The following is a 16570-nucleotide window of genomic DNA, read 5'->3' as shown; positions in this document are numbered from 1 at the left end:
TCTTCAGTAACATGTCAATTTGTAAATGTCAGGTACTCTGTCAAATTTGGCTGGTTAGTAAGCAAAAACACGATACCACAATTTGAACAAAGATAAAGTTCTCCATGCATAAATTAGACGAATTGGAGGTGCATGCCACAATCCCCAAACAAAACATGGAAGGAGGTAAATGTTACCAATTATAGCATACTATCTACATCATAAGTTGCTTTTGGCTTTGATTGCTATATCAGAGAATAATTTAGCTCTACCAAGGAATTGTGCCACTACTTCAGTTAAAATAAATAAGTACTACTACTACAGTATTGTATGTCACACACATTAACATAATAAGAATTGATGTCTATCCAAGGTCATATAATCAAAACTTTAGTGCTCCCAACTTCCAACTTCAAATACAAAAATTAAATCCATCCAAGAAAAGGAAACATAAATCACTACCTGTGCAGCGTTTATGTGATAATCAACTTGCTCCTCTGCCCGCCCTGCAAAGCAAAAGTACATCTGCACATCAGCAGCCCACGCGAAATGTGAAATGAGTTTAGAAACAAAACATACTCACAATCGTTGATCCCAGTGAGGGGCATAAGCCATGTGACAACCTGTACGCTGCATGGTCTAGTGCTGGCTCCACGTCCTGCACCTCTTCATCCTAATCGAACCCCACCTCTCCAAAGCCTCGGAGAGCTCTTCCTCGCAGGTGGCCCTCACCCTCAGCCTTGAGATCATCGTCCCCATCACCATGGACGCCACCCAGGTGCTCCTGGAGGTGGACGCGGTGGTGGTGCTCTAGCTCCTCCTCATGCTCATGCTCGTAGCTCCCGTCCTCTGAGCTCCCATAATCGCTGCCCTCGCCGCCTCCATTCATCTACAAAATCATGTACGCCCTCTCCTGCATCTATACAAAAGGGATGTTATATGTTGGTCGCACCCTCAAAAGAAATTGGAACATCGGGATATCAGTCACGCACCTCAGAACCCTAGGGACGGGGACGGGACAGCCAGGGCCACAAGATCTAGCCAACTTGCCTGCTCCTGGATGTCGACGTCGACAGGGCTGAGGACCGTAAACGAGTGTCGCGCCTTGCCTCGCCATCGGCGCAGCAGCCCCCTCCGGAAGTGTTGGGAGGCAAGTGCTGATTCGGGCTAGGATTGCGGTCAGCGCCGGGCCTCTCGCCGCCGCTGCACCCTTTTGAACCCTCCTTGGGCGCGATAGTGCAGTACGGGACGAAAGTGATCTGGTATATATATATATACTCCCTCCATTTCTAAATACAGGTGTGTCAGATCAGAGTTCTAGAAACCTAGTAAATCATTTTGTATCATCTTCTGGTTTGATCAATAAGGCTAAATAGACGCATAGAATTTTCACAGGTGCAACAAAACTTTGATAAGGTAACATGTTAAAAAAGTCTATGAAAGCCAAATGTCTTGAGTGGCAGTAAGACAAAATGATGTACCTGAAAGCTGAGCCAAGAGAAGTGTCTAGATCAATTTGTCCATTCCAAGAAACACCATAGCGACATGCTTGCCTTCGACCATAAAGAAACCATGAAATATCATATTTAACTAGTCCAACGGGCATGTTCAGGGAGTTGAGTACATTTTTCTCTGCAAAAGAACAGTTTAACCCAGGTATATTTCATTGTTCAAAAACCCAGCGTTTACCCTTAAGGAAGGATGTTGCTACATAGCACAACATGGGGGTATACATGGGGAGTATACTACACGTCACCAGCACAACCTGGGTACATATGGTACACCCTTTTATTTTTTGTATGTGGAACCACCACTATACTTCCTGAGACCGGTAGTTCCCGAATCCCGGCCCAACGCAAGCCATCCCGACAAGTTTGTTTGTCCCTCGAGCCCCGTCGCCGGGGAACATCCCCTCCGACCAGCTGCCACCCTGGTCTCCTGCAGGCCATGTGTGCCGTCTCATCTCCATGGCCTACCCATTCGATCTTTTGCCTACACCTTCCGCATCCTCCCCGCGGCCACCATTGTCTTAGATTAATGTTCCATTACACTATGTTGTGTTAAGCAAATCTCTAGAATGGATGCTCATTAATTGGGAGCAATTACTATTGGCTAGCTATGGAAGCAGAAGGATAGAGATAGACGACCCATGAGCGTTACCGTCCTCGTGCTCCACAAAAGGAAGGTGGGCGGGGAGGAAAGGATAGAAGTCAGAGCAAGCATATGTGGCATCATCAGACTGGAACTACTTAGAGAAGTTCCTTTGTAGTTGAGGCTGGTTCCAATTCATAGCATACCTTGGGGGAATTCGGAATATGAAATGGCACCTAGTGCGAAAATTGTCGGAGTAATGGGCCACGGGTAGACCAACCCGAGCCACAGAACCTTTCAAGACATCGGAGTAGGCTGCGCCCCTCAAGACCCCAGGGCGAAGAGCCGCCTTCTAAGGAGTCGACGGCAAGACGGCCGACTGCCCACTCATGGCCGAGTCCCAGGGACGACTTCAGGGTAAGCCGACTCCTGACTAGCGACTTCTAGAGAAGCCGGCTTTGAGGAGTCGGCCTGCGACTCCAACAAACCCCATGTCCTCATCGGGAGGGATAGGATCGGGGAGTGGCTACGGTAAAACCTGCTTCTGCCCCTTACTAAGGGCAGGCATGGGCACAGTACGCCGTACCCAGGAAGATCTCCGTGCGGCGTGACACTGTTGCCGTGCCGGCCCTGACATCAGCACTGCAGGACCGAATCCAGCGCCCACGACGGCTTGTTGTACGGCCCGGAGGTAGCAGGTCCCACCAGTCAGTGAGACCCCAGGAGACGGCAAGTGCGCTGCCAGTCGGCCGCCGGAGTCGGCCAAGCACTCCCCCGGGGGCTCACGCTCCATTAATCAGATGTGATGGAGAGTGGCAATAGTGATCGCCTGCAAGGCGGCAGGGCTGTTGCCATGACTCCATGATCAAGCCCGCGTCATCAAAAGCACGGCTACAGTAATCAGCAGCCGGCAAGACCCGCCCGCGGCGGACACGGCATGTCGGCTCCGTACCAGACCAGTTGGCGGGGCCCACCAGTCGGCGGGCCCCAGCAATTGGCGAAGAAGACGGAGGCCAGAGGCACTGACGGATGGGCCCGCGTCCAGCCGGATTACCATTGTACCCCTGGGGGGTAGGCCTATATAAACCCCCCAGGGTACCCATGCAAAGGGTTGGAATCCATTAGCTCTAGACCAGATCATATAGGAGGGAGAGAGCTAGCCCTGCCCTCTCCTACCTCCAGGAAACAGCTCAAGGAGCAATCGTGTAAGCACTTCGCCATAGTGATCATGAGGAGACCCCGCAGAGCAGCAGTAGGGGTATTATCTCCCCGGAGAGCCCTGAAGCTGGGTAAGATTCGCCGGCGTGCATGTCTTCGCCTCATCCCGTTTCCAGGCACCGGCGACGTTCTACTCATCCCCACCATGATAAGCCATCCTTTGGCACATGTTGCACCCAACCCCCAACATTTGGCGCCCACCGTGGGGCCTGGTGCACCGCCGTCCGGAGACCTGTTCTGGACGGGAACCCTTTTCCTCCCTGGCGAGCGCAGCCAGCCAGGCATGCCAGACGGAGTTTGCACCGACGCGCTGCGCGGCGTTGAGATCGCCTGCGTAGCCAGTTGCCTCGCCGAACTTGTCGGAGAGGTTCGCCTCTCCGACAAACCTGCATCCAACGCAGGCACGGGCGGCTCCGAGAGCCTCCTCGCGGGCCTCCTCGATCAACTCCACATTTCCGGCGAGCCTGCCGTAGACTTGGAGTCTGTAGGCTCCACCGAACCGATGCTGGTCGACTCCGACACCGCGTCGCTCGACGCGTTCCCCACTAATGTGGTGGTCTACGACGAACCTCTCCCTCGTGTGGAGAGCGACGGAAGCACCGTCACCGAGGTGCTCGTCATCAGTCATGACGAGCTCCCCGGTGGAGGAGTGCACGACTCACTCGGCGTGGCGCTACAAGACCTAACTGCGCCCATTCCGGAAGACACTGACACAGAGACGTTGGAGGCGCGCCGCCTTCAGCTCGTCGAAGGCGCGAACAAGCTAGCCAGCATGAGACGCTTGTTAGAAGCCTACCAGCGGGAGATGGATCGCGCCGTTGGCGGCTCGCCGGCCCTGGTAGGGCCCAGCCGCTTTGGCGCGGTCCAGCAGTACGATGTAGCCATCGCCAACCTGTTTGGGGTCGGCCGCCCTGTGTACGCTACACTAGTGGAGAAGATCCGAGCCTCCCAGGCAGCGGCGGACAAGATGGACAATTTCGAGGGCGAAGAACACCGCCTGATGATGGAGCGAGTCCAGCGGCTCCTCGACGCGGCTGCCGCGCAGAACGAGGCTGGCTGCCGCATGGAGGCGCCGCAGCGGCAAAACAACGACCTTCGCCAAGATCAAGGCACGACGTCTCAGACGCCGACTGGCGGTGCCCGAGGAAGAAGAGACAAGGATCCGGCTGTCAACCACAGTCGAACTCACATTACCATAGAGCGCGACCGAGACGGCCGCCCGAGAGCAGTGGAACGATAGGACGACTGTCCGCCTCCTCCTCCTCGCAAGGAGAGGCGAGTCTCCCCGCCGCCTGTTGACCATCCGACTCTCGGCGATCGCCTTGGCCGCCGAGAGGGAGTCAGAGAAAATGACGCCCACCACCGGATCGACCGACTTCACCTATCCCTAGCACTGGAAGAAGAAGACGAGTTGGGTCCGCCTTGTTTCGGACCCCCGCATTCGAGACGAGCCATTTCCCAGAGGGTTCACGCTCCCAAGAGACACGCCCAAGTATGCCGGCTCCGTGAAGCCGGAAGACTGGCTGGTCGACTACTCCACGGCTGTCAACATAGCAAACGGCAACAAGCGTGTCGCCATAAAATACGTTCCGCTCATGCTCCAGGGCACGTCACGGACATGGCTGAACAGCCTAAAGCCCCGCAGCATCAACAACTGGGTCGACTTCACCGAAGCGTTCGTCCACAACTTCACCAGCATGTACAAGCGTCCTCCCAAGCCTCGTCAGCTCTCCTTGTACGTGCAAGGTCCCGACGAGTCGACTCACGACTACCTTACGCGTTGGGCCGAGCTTCGGAACTCCTGCGAGGGCATGCACGAGGTGCAGGCCATCGAGTACTTCACGGCCGGGTGCAGAGAAGGCACCCTCCTCAAGCACAAGCTCCTCTGCGACGAGCCAGAAACCCTCGACGAGCTGTTGATCATAGCGGACAAGTACGCCACAGCCGTCTCCTCCATGAAGGCGGAGATTCAAGTCAACACAACTGGCAAAGTGGCCCCTCAAGCTCCAAGAACTCCGGCGGGAGACACCAATCGGCGACAACAGCAGGGCGACCACAAGCGCAAGGCCCCGCTGCCGGCTTCCAGCAGCTGGCAAGTCGCAACCGTTGAAGCCCAGCAGCCGGACGGGCAGCCTCCGCCCAAGCGACAGAAAGGCGGCAAGCCCAACTGGTTGCCGGCCTTCTACTACGAGCAGACTCTGGATGGACCTTGCAAGTTCCATAGCGGCGCAAAGCCGTCGAATCACACCACCCGGAAGTGCCACTGGCTCACCAGGATCGCCAAGGGAGACGGCCTCCTGCCTCCCCCGCCTGCTGGGCAGCCGCCTCCGCCACCGCCCCAGCAGCCGGCTGTCAGGCCAGTCGGCGCAGTACAAGACGAATACCCTAAAGAACACGGAGCCTACGTGGTGTTTACCAGTATGGCCGATGATCGACGCAGCAGGCGGCTGCAGCGACAAGAGGTGAATGTTGTAGCATCAGAGAGGCCAGAGTTCATGCACTGGTCCGAGAATCCCATCAGCTGGAGCAGGGCTGACCACCCAGAGGTGATGCCGAGTCCAGGCTCCTATGCCTTGGTCTTGGAAGCCACCTTTGCTACGGATAGGCGAGCCACACGTTTTTCGCGAGTTCTGATAGACGGAGGCAGCAACATCAATATCCTGTACAAGGACACCATGGAGAAGTTACGAATCAAGCAAAGACAGCTTCAGAACAGCTGGACTGTGTTCCACGGCATTGTTCCTGGGCTTTCCTGCTCACCAATTGGCAAGATTTTGATGGACGTCCTCTTCGGAGACAAAGATCACTTCCGCTGAGAGTCGGTTTGGTTTGAGGTGGTGGACCTTGAGAGCCCATACCATGCACTACTCGGCTGACCCACCTTGGCCAAGTTCATGGCGGTCCCCCACTACGCCTACCTCAAAATGAAGATGCCTAGTTCCAGGGGAATTCTAACTGTAGCCGGCGACTACCGGAAGTCGTCTGCCTGTGCGGCTGAGAGCAGTCGGCTAGCCGAGTCCCTAGTGATCGCGTCCGAGAAGCGGCTCCTTGAGCGAGTTGTGGCGATGGCCGGCAAGCAGCCAGAGGTATCGCCCAACCCAAAGGAGTCGGAGGCTGAGGGTTTGTTCAAGCCAGCCAAAGAGACAAAGAAGATACCCTTGGATCCGGAGCACCCAGAGAGGTACGTTGTCGTAGGCACAAACCTCGACAGCAAATAGGAAGGCGAGCTCGTCGATTTCCTCCGTGAGAATCGGGACATCTTCGCATGGTCCCCCAAAGACATGCCAGGTGTACCGACGGAATTCGCCGAGCACAAGTTACATGTCCGATCTGATGCAAAGTCGGTCAGGCAGCCCCTGCGCAGCCTATCAGAAGAGAAGAGAAGAGTTGTCGGAAAATAGATAGCCCGACTCCTAGCAGCCGGCTTCATTATGGAAGTATTCTTTCCAGAATGGCTAGCAAATCCGGTCCTGGTACTGAAGAAGAACAAGCAGTGGCGAATGTGTATTGACTACAGGAGCCTCAACAAGGCCTGCCCTAAGGACCCGTTTGCTCTACCAAAAATTGATCAGGTGATAGACTCCACAGCCGGATGCGAGCTATTGAGTTTTTTGGATGCATACTCAGGATATCACCAGATCAAGCTGAACCCGGCTGACAGACTGAAGACCGCCTTCATCATGCCGTTTGGAGCCTTCTGCTACCTCACCATGACGTTCGGCTTAAGGAATGTCGGCGCCACCTTTCAGAATTGCATGCAGAAGTGCCTCCTCAAGCAGCTCGGCAGGAACACCCACGTCTACGTGGACGACATGGTGGTGAAGACAGAAAAGCGTGGAACACTGCTGGAAGACCTCAAGGAGACCTTTGAGAACCTGCGCCAATTCCAGATCAAGCTCAATCCTGAGAAGTGTGTCTTCGGGGTACCAGCCGGCCAGCTCCTTGGCTTCCTGGTCTCTGAACGCGGCATAGAGTGCAACCCTGTAAAGATCAAGGCCATTGAGAGAATGGAGGTACCCAGCCGACTGCTGGATGTGCAAAAGTTCACCGGCTGCTTGGCGTCCATCAGCCGATTCATCAGTCGGCTGGGCGAGAAAGCTCTCCCCTTATACCAACTCATGAAGAAGACCACTTTTTTCGAGTGGAACCATAAGGCGGACGAAGCTTTTCTCCAGTTGAAGAAGATGCTGACTACTCCACCTGTCCTCGCGGCTTCGACTCCCAAGGAACCCGTGCTCCTGTACATCGCCGCCACCAGCCGGGTAGTCAGCACGGTCATTGTAGTAGAACGAAAGGAGGAAGGCAAGGCACTACCTATCCAGAGATCGGTATATTACCTGAGCGAAGTACTGTCGACCTCCAAGCAGAACTACCCCCAATACCAGAAGATGTGCTATGGCGTACACTTTACTGCCAAGAAATTGAAGCCTTACTTTCAAGAGCATCCGATCACTATGGTCTGCACGGCCCCACTTGCCGAGATCATCGGAAGCCGAGATGCTTCTGGCCGAGTGGACAAGTGGGCCATAGAGCTGGCTCCCTACACCATCCACTACCAGCCCCGCACCGCTATCAAGTCACAAGCACTGGCCGACTTCCTCGTCGACTGGGCCGAGACCCAGTACCTACCTCCAGCGCTTGACTCCACCCATTGGCGGATGCATTTCGACGGCTCCAAGATGCGCACCGGCTTGGGAGCCGGCGTCGTATTCACCTCTCCTAAAGGCGACAAGCTCAAATACGCACTGCAAATCCATTTTGCCGCCTCCAACAACGTCGCCGAGTACGAGGCGCTCATTCATGGGCTCTGGCTTGCCACAGAACTTGGCATCCGCCGGATCTTGTGTTATGGCGACTCGGACTTAGTGGTCCAGCAGTCATCTGGCGACTGGGACGCGAAAGATGCAAACATGGCGAGTTACCGTTTCCTTGTACAGGGTATTTCGAAGGGTGCGAGTTCCTCCATGTGCCAAGAAACGACAACGACCAAGCAGACGCCTTGGCACGAATCGGCTCTACCCGCCAAGCAATACCATCCGGCGTCACCCTTCAACGCCTCCTCAAGCCGTCTGTCAAGCCTTCACCAGAGTCAGACTCCATCTTTGTGTCGGCTCCTCCCGAAGACGTCGGATCCGACTCCCGAGCCCCGGCAGACGGTACAGGGATTTTGGCAGATGGCTCCAAAGCCGCCACAGTCGAACACGGCCCGGGGACTGCGGCGGCGGACTCGAAGACTCCAGAACTCGACCCATGGGCCGCGCCAGTCGGCCTGGGGACTTCATTAACCCAGCAAGCGGTTGTTGACTCCAACCCGCCACCTCCCAGCCCAACCGCCCTCGTCCAAGTCGCAGTTCTAGCAGTCAAAGAAATAGCAGCACCCTCATGGGCCCAGCCCATCCTCAAATTCCTGGCGAGCAAAGAGCTGCCGACTGATGAGACCTCAGCTTGGCAAGTACAACGCTAGGCGGCAGCCTACACCATAGTCAACAGAGAGCTGGTCAGGTGCAACGTCACTGGTGTCTACCAGCGTTGCGTAGAGCCAGAGCAAGGCCAAGCAATTCTCAAAGACATCCATCAAGGCGAGTGCGGCCACCATGCGGCTTCAAGAGCACTCATCGCAAAAGCCTTTCGACATGGTTTCTTCTGGCCGACTGCCTTAGAAGAGGCCAAGGAATTGGTCCAAAAATGCAAAGGGTGCCAGAAGTTCAGCTCCAAGCCGCACCAGCCGGCTTCTGCACTCAAGACCATCCCCATTGCCTGGCCTTTCGCAGTTTGGGGTCTAGACATGGTGGGACCATTCAAGACAGCACGAGGTGGCTTAATCACTTACTCGTCGCAGTGGACAAGTTCACCAAGTGGATAGAAGCAAAGCCAATCAAGAAGCTGAACGGTCCGACTGCCATAACTTTCATCTCCGATATCACAATTCGGTACGGCATACCACACAGCATCATCACCAACAACGGCACAAATTTTAACAAAGGAGGCTTGGCCCGTTTCTGCGCAACACATGGCATCCGAGTGGAGCTAGCGTCCGTCGCCCACCCACAGTCAAACGGCCAGGTGGAGCAAGCAAACGGCCTCATCCTGTCTGGCATCAAACCTCGGCTGATCGAGCCTCTGGAGCGCTCGGCTGGCTGCTGGATCGACGAGCTACCAGCCGTCCTTTGGAGTCTGCGCACAACTCCAAACAAGTCAACCGGCTTCACGCCTTTCTTCCTCGTCTACGGTGCCAAAGCCGTCATCCCAACAGATATAGAGTTCGACTCCCCACGAGTCACCATGTACACTGAGGAGGAAGCAGAAGAAGCACGACAAGATGGTGTCGATCTGTTGGAAGAGGGCCGGCTATTGGCACTCAGCCGGTCCAGCATCTACCAGCAAAGCCTGCGCCGATACCACAATAGGAAGGTTAAGCCAAGATCTTTCCAAGAAGGCGACCTTGTGCTCCGGCTGATCCAGCGAACAGGTAGCCAGCACAAGTTGTCGGCGCCTTGGGAAGGCCCTTTCATCATCAGCAAAGTACTGGGCAACGACTCCTACTACCTGATTGATGCTCAGAAGCCCCGAGCACGCAAGAGGGACGACTCCGGCAAGGAGATAGAGCGGCCATGGAATGCAAATCTCCTCCAAAGATTTTACAGTTGATGCAGTATGTACCATGCTACCTTTTGTATTAAAGTACCAAGACTTCGGGGCCCCCGAGATGAGCTCGGGGACTGCCCTCTTTTGTCTGTATGATAAAAATTATGCCTACAAGTATGTTACTCTTTGTTATGCCGCTTGGCACTGGACTCGACAAGTCAGCCCGGGGACTTGCCTACCGCCTTGCACTGTGAAATGCTTCTTGCAGCCAGACAAGTAGTGTGTAACACCTAAACCGTCTCCTGTCAGAAGCCGCAGCTCGCAGAGCGACTGTTCGGTGGGCAGAAGTAAGGTAGAATGGGCGTTCGCATGAAAAATGGCTAAGGACTCAAAGCATAAAACATAGTTCAAGATGGCCTCCAGCCTTTTTTTGCAAACCGACTCTCGAATAGTCGGATTGCCGCCTTCTATTCAACTTGCTCAAAAACTCTTAAAAACGGCTAAGTACTTGCCTTCCCAAAGTAGCCAAGCATTTGACCCAGCGGCAGTCCGCAGAGCGGCTGTCCGATTGGCAAGGCAGGCAACTAAGAGAAAGCAGCAAAGGAAAAAGCCAAAAGAGCAATGAGAAAGAAAAGATAGAACTCAGATAAATATATTTACATAACGTAGGCCCTTGGCCGAATCTTCGAGCAGAAGTTCAAAATACACCCCGCGGGTGGAATTGTGCGAACTAACAAGTTCTTCAAAGACTACTAAAGCAGATAAAATAAAGATAAGGTGGCAGCTTAGGAAGCAGCAGACGGATTCGAAGGGTCAGAGGAGGCGGCGGCGTCAGGCGTCGGGGCGGCCAGCTGGGTAGTCTCGGCTTGATCGCCTCCGGCGGCAGTCGGCTCGGTCGCACGTGGCTCGTTGCTGGAGGCGCGGTTGAGCTGAAGCTGGCCGTCTGCTCCGTCTTCTGGTGCCTCCATCTCGCCTCCGTCCTCCGCCTCGCCTTCCTCCTCGACGCTGGAGCCAATCACCTCCGCCGAGTCCTCGCCGTAGTCTGGGTTCATCCCAAACCACTCCGGCGGTACCTCCTCGCCGTCTTCAGACCGCTCGGGGACGAAGATGCTGGTGTCGGTGTACTCGACGATCGCCACAGCACGCTTGACGAGGGCGTCTTCCGCAGCTGCCAGCTCCGGCTGGGCCTCCGACCGAAGTGTGGCCAGCCGGTCTAGATCCAGCCCCGGATACCACACCTTGACGAACTCCAAGGCCCAGTGCGCTCCTGCTCGGGCCGAAGAGCCCTTCCAGGCCTCAAGACGACCATCCGCGACCTCTAGCCAGTCGGCCGTCAGGCTGGGGGTGCACGGAGCCTGCATGTCCGGCCACAGGGCGGCAATCGCCTGGGCACCGACACGCTGAAGCCGGCGCAGCATCCGGTGAGTCGGCCGAAGGCGAGCCTCGATGCTCAGGATGTGCTCGTCAAGGGTTCAGGGGCCGTCGGTGGCGATCTCTGCGCCCTCCGCCCTCCGACCTTCATGGTCAGCCTCGATGGCTTGGATGGCGGCCTGCGAGTGCCCAGGAAAGAAGTCTGCCAAGACGGAAGAAATGAAGAAGCAAGTCAAAAACTAGGAGTCGGCACGACTTATAATCGGCAGCTCGAAGAAAGAAAGTAAAGAAACTCACCATCAACGATGTCTTCAATCTCATGGAAGCCGGAGGCCAGCATCGCCTCCTTGTCAGACCAGGAGGAGCGCTCGCTCACGAACTCAGCCAGGAGGGCGGTTTCCGTCTCTTCCGCCTCCCTCTGCGTCTTCGCAAGCAGCTCCCTCTGCTCTGCCAATTGAGTGGCCAGCAGATCACGCTCTGTGGCGAGCTTGCTGCACTCCTCCCCTTTAGCGTGCAATGCGGAGTTGGCTTCACTCAGCTGCTGTTGAAGAGCAGCGTTGGCTCCTGAAAAGAAGGAAGAAAGAAGGCGTTAAGTCATCAATAAAGAAGGTCACCGGGGAGATCCGGCCCGACTGCTCAGCAGTCGGCCTGAATCTCGGGAACTACAGCCCGCGGGTGCGCCAGCACGCCCCCGCAAAGAAGAAAAAGGACTTACTCCGGCTCTCCGACAAATCGGCAATCCGCTTGCCCAGCTCTTCAACGTTACGGTTGAAGGCAGTGACGCGGAGGTTGTGGTAATCCTGCGACAAGCGTTTCAGACAAAAAGTTAATACCCAGAGTTCATCAATTGGAGTTCCGGGCCGCCTACTCAGCAGCCAGCCCGAAACTCGGGGACTACACCCAGTGGGTGCGCTGGCGTGCCCCCACAGAGAGGAACAAGAAAACAAGGACCAAAGGAAAAAAAACATACCCGGACGGATGCCCGCGATGCCAGGTACGCCTTGGTGCAATTCTGGAGAGCGTCGCCCTCCGCACGAAGCTTCGCCTGGATGTCTAGAAGCGCCTGGTTCAGCGGCCCTGTGCCGCCTCCTCGCACCCACCCAATGGGCGCGACGCTCGTCGCTTCGGCGTCTGGGATCGCCGAGCTGGCGGTGCCGGCCTCCAGGGGGCGGGGTGCCGAAGTCGCCTTCTCCAAACGGCGGCGCGTTGGCGAGCCGACTTGGAGGAGTAGCCTCGCCACGGCCTCGTCTTCAGTCAGCGGCACCAGAGGGTCCGCTGGTTGTTTGCCTTGTGTCTCCTAGACAGCAGCGGAGGCAGTGGCGGAACGATCACGTCCGGCGTAGAGGAGTCATCTCCTTCCCTCTCCATGATGGGGTTCTCGCCGCCGGCTTCCCCAGTCTGCCCCGTGAACTCCGGAGGCGGCGGTGCAGAGTTCAGCGGGGTGACGAACACCGCCGATTGGCGGCGTGCGGCCTCCTCAGCCTACCGCTTCATCGCGGCGACGGCTTCGGCCTCCGCCAGTTTCTTCTTGGCGGAGGCCTCCGCCTTCTCCAGGCGAGCAGCCTCTTCTTCGTTGCGCTTCTCCTGCACATTTTGCTCTGTTGCCTCCCGGAGGTCAGCGGTAGGGTCAATCCGCTGGGTGGTGGCGGACGTCTCCGCTGACCCCATGACGGAGGCGGCGGTGACCCTCTCAAGAGTGAGTGGAGCCCTGAAGCAAGGGAAGCAAGCAAAAGAGTCAGAGAAAGCCACAAAGAAAGAATAAAGCGTTGAGACAGAATACTCACGTGGAGACCAGCGGCGGCTTCTTCACTTCCTTACGGAAGCGGATGGCCTTCGCAGCCGCCTCGTCCCGCCGGGTCGCCGCGGCCGAACCCTTGGGTTTCTTCGGCCGACTGCTGAACAAAGTCGGCACGGCCCTACGCTTCTTCCCAACGCCCGGAGCGCCTGGCGCGGCAGAAGAGCCCGCGCCAGGCTGGCTGGCTCCTGGCCGATGGCGGGGGGCGACTTCCCCCTCCGCATCATTGTCAGGCCAGTTGGCGAAAGTGGCCGAAGGCCTGGAGCCGCCTGCTGCTCCTCCTCCTCCCTTGGCGTTGTCCTCCAGAGCCGTCGCCCCCAGATCAGGGTCGTCGATGTTGCTCTCCGCCCGATCGGCAAGGAACTCGCGGGCCGGCCCCGAGGTGCCGGCTGGTGGATGGAGGAGGGGATTCTGACCAAAGCCGACTGGTCAAAATAAACTCGGCAAGAAAGAAGACAATCAAAGAAAGAAAGAAAAGGCAACTCACCACCGGCAGGGGGTTGGCGCGGGAGTACGGCTCCTTGCCGAACCACCAATCCTCCATGAGCTTGCTGTCCGAGAGGTAGTTCACCATGTAGGCCACCTCCTCGTGAGGCATGTCTTTGGTGCACATCCGACTCGAGTCGTGGCGCCCGCTCATTTGGCATATCATGTGGGGGCGACCTTGGAGCGGGAGAACTCGGCGCGCCACAAAGGCGGCCAGCAGGTCTGGACTAGTCAAGCCCTCCGACTGCGTCAGCACTCAGAGTCGCGCGACGGTGCCGGCTCCCGCAGGCGTCAGTGACTTGGCCCGGTACGACCAGTTGGGCAGCCTCCAAGCCGGTGGGCTGGCTTCGAAAGCCGGCAGGTTGACCAAGTCGCCCCTCGTGGAGATGCTCCTGACGTAGAAGTACGATCTCTGCCACATCTTCACCGACTTAATCAGCGAGATGGTGGGGAAGGGGTTGTCGGCCCCCAACCTTCGTACGGCGATGAAAGCCCCGCATTGAGCCGGCACGCCTGCAGCCTGAGTGCCGAGCTTGGAGAAGAAGAACTCCCCCCAGAGCTTGAGGGTGGGGAGGACTCCGAGGAAGCCTTCGCACAAGGCCACGAAGGCGGACATCAGCACCACCGTGTTGGGGGTGAGGTGGCACGACTAGAGGCCGTAGAACTCTAGGAAGGAGCGGAAGAAACTGCTCGCCGGCAGCCCCAACCCGCGCAAGCAGTGCGAGCGGAAGATGACCCGCTCGCCCTCCTGCGGCGCGGGGGAAATCTCCCCCTTCGGTGCAAGATGCACCCGCACGTGATCCTCGCCGGGGAGCCGATGAATCTTGCGGAGGAACTCGATGTGGTCGTCGTGAACTTCGGAGCCGTCCCAAGTGCCGGAGCGCATCGAGGGAGGCGCGGTGACAGAGGAAGAACTCATCGCGAGCTGGTCGCCGCAGCGTTCGTCGAAGCTTGGGCGTGCGGCGGAGCGAAGAAGAAGAAGGAGGAGAGCGAGGAGTAGTGAGAAGGAGGAGAGCGAGGAGTAGTGGGAAGGAGAGGCGCGCGTGCCCCCCTCTTTCCCCTACTTATAGCCTCATGGGCTGCGAAGCCAAGGGGGCGGTCGTGGGATTTACTGTGCCCACAGCCCCACGACCCCCATGTTCCACGACAAAGTTACTGCGTGCAGTAACTTCACGGGAATCCCCACAGTCCGCTAGGGCTGCAGCGGATCCGCTCGGGCGCCGAGGCGCGGTAGTGGCGGGCCCCGCCTATGGGCCTGTCCCATCGTGCGCGTAGGCTGGCAGAATGGCCCAGCCACATGTCATCGCATGACAGGCCTAGAACGGGTGGCGGCCTGGAGGCTTAGCTAGCACGCTACTTGGATCCCGCCGCGACATTCGAAATATTGTGCGAGTCAGAGTTGGGCGAGTCCGACTCCTTCTAGCCGGCCCGGCAGAAGTCAACCAAGAACCATGTGTTGAGCACCCGGAAAGAGAAACTGTTGAGGCTTCTCGGCCGATCGTCCATGGTGCCTCACCAGCTTCGGGGACTACTGTCGGAGAATGGGCCACGGGTAGGCCAACCCGAGCCCCAGAACCTTTCAAGACATCGGGGCAGGCTGCGCCCCTCAAGACCCCAGGGCGAAGAGCCACCTTCTAAGGAGTCGACGACAAGACGGCTAACTGCCCACTCACGGCCGAGTCCCAGGGACGACTTCAGGGTAAGCTGAGTCCTGACTGGCGACTTCCAGAGAAGCCGGCTTTGGGGAGTCGGCCTGCAACTCCAACAAACCCCATGTCCTCATCGGGAGGGACGGGATCGGGGAGTGGCTACAGTAAAACCCGCTCCCACCCCTTACCAAGGGCAGGCATGGGCATAGTACGCTGTACCCAGGAAGATCTCCGTGCGGTGTGACACTGTTGCCGTGCCGGCCCTGACATCAGCACCGCAGGACCGAATCCAGCGCCCACGACGGCTTTTCTGTATGGCCCGGAGGCAGCAGGTCCCACCAGTCAGTGAGACCCTAGGAGATGGCAAGTGCGCCGCCAGTCGGCCCCGGAGTCGGCCAAGCACTCCCCCGGGGGCCCATGCGCCATTAATCAGATGTGATGGAGAGTTGCAATAGTGATCGCCCGCCAGGCGGCGGGGCTGTTGCCACGACTCCATAATCAAGCCCGCGTCATCAGAAGCACGGCTACAGTAATCAGCAGCCGGCAAGACCCGCCCGTGGCGGACATTGTCACGACCGGTTTTCCAATAAAAATATTTATTGAAAAGCCAATCTTTTAAGTCCAGTATGAGAGAAATCCTCCACACTGGCAGACAAATTCTTGATACAATAAGCCAGTAGCATAAAATATATTACAGGGTCGAACTACGGTCGCTCAACCAAATTATTACAAGCACGCCAATAATCATACATAATGGCGGACAGAACATAGTGGTGTGGAGACATACTACTGACTCAAGGATAGGCTGGTGGTGGAAAAACACAGCGGGGAGAGAAATACAAGACTCTACGTCTGTCATCTCATCGAGCGTCGAGGAGAGGCTCGATGAATTTATTTGGTAGCGGAAGCGGATATAAAACAGTGGCCAAATCCAGGGTCGCACAAGACTGACTGGGACTCCTCTAAGTGTCGGGCTCGCTATCGAACTCTTCATCCATGAGATCGCCTTCGTCAGCATCTGGCCAAATCAACAAGCCAGTGAGTACTTTGAAAGTACTCGCAAGACAGTTCGGACGTAAGATATAACAAATGCATGCATGGATGCAACATGATTAATTCCTTAATGCACAATAAATAAAACTGGCATAACGGGTAAGTAAAAAGGGAAAACAGCGGTAGTCCGCCTGAAATTCCACAGAACATAAATAAGGACCGATCGGGTGTCTGAAGCGACGCCTCGAAAGGTGAACAAATAAAAATAAGGAAAATGATGCCACAGTCGGGCATCTTAGCGACACCACATAAAGGGCTTTTAAAAGAAATGCCACGGTCGGACGTCTGAGCGACATCGCAGAAAGGGCTTTAAAAGAAATGCCACAGTCGGACGTCTGAGCGA

At 56.7% G+C, this 16570-nt stretch overlaps 1 pseudogene; it reads right to left on the bottom strand.

The window, feature by feature from the left end:
• Positions 1 to 652: 652 nt before the first annotated feature.
• LOC119272843 overlaps positions 653 to 16570 on the bottom strand; it is a 56429-nt pseudogene continuing 40511 nt past the window's right edge.

The sequence above is a fragment of the Triticum dicoccoides genome, chromosome 3A (genome assembly GCF_002162155.2).
Source record: "Triticum dicoccoides isolate Atlit2015 ecotype Zavitan chromosome 3A, WEW_v2.0, whole genome shotgun sequence".
Lineage (NCBI taxonomy): Eukaryota > Viridiplantae > Streptophyta > Magnoliopsida > Poales > Poaceae > Triticum > Triticum dicoccoides.
The sequence above is the reverse complement of the archived record's forward strand: the minus strand, read 5'-3'. Positions and strand labels throughout refer to the sequence as shown.